The following is a 578-nucleotide window of genomic DNA, read 5'->3' as shown; positions in this document are numbered from 1 at the left end:
TCCAATTAATTGCTAGACCCTTACTTATGAGAACAAATTTTCCAACCTTGGTTTGGGGGCATGCTATTTTACATGCCGCAACACTTATTTGTTTGAGGCCAACGAGTTACCATCAGTTCTCTCCTATGCAATTAGCTTTTGGCCAGCAGCCAAATGTTTTCCATTTAAGAATATTTGGGTGTGCGATATATGTTCCCGTTGCACCACCTAATCGCACCAAAATGGGACCCCAAAGAAAATTGGGGATATATGTTGGATATGATTCTCCCTCTATAGTGAGGTATCTTAAGATACAAACTGGTGATGTGTTTAAAACTCGGTTTGCGGATTGTCATTTTGATGAATCAAAATTTCCAACATTAGGGGGAGAGAATAAGCTTCCTGAAAAGGAACTTAATTGGAATGCATCATCGTTGATGCATTTATCAGGGCAATGTGAACTAGAAGTTCAAAAGATTATACATTTGCAAAGAATAGCAAATGAATTGCCTGATGCATTTTTCGATACAAAGAGGATAACCAAATCTTATATACCAGCGGAAAATGCCCCAATTCGAATTGATGTCCCAGTAGGACAA

Source organism: Arachis duranensis, chromosome 4, assembly GCF_000817695.3.
Source record: "Arachis duranensis cultivar V14167 chromosome 4, aradu.V14167.gnm2.J7QH, whole genome shotgun sequence".
Lineage (NCBI taxonomy): Eukaryota > Viridiplantae > Streptophyta > Magnoliopsida > Fabales > Fabaceae > Arachis > Arachis duranensis.
Note: the sequence above shows the minus strand (reverse complement) of the source record.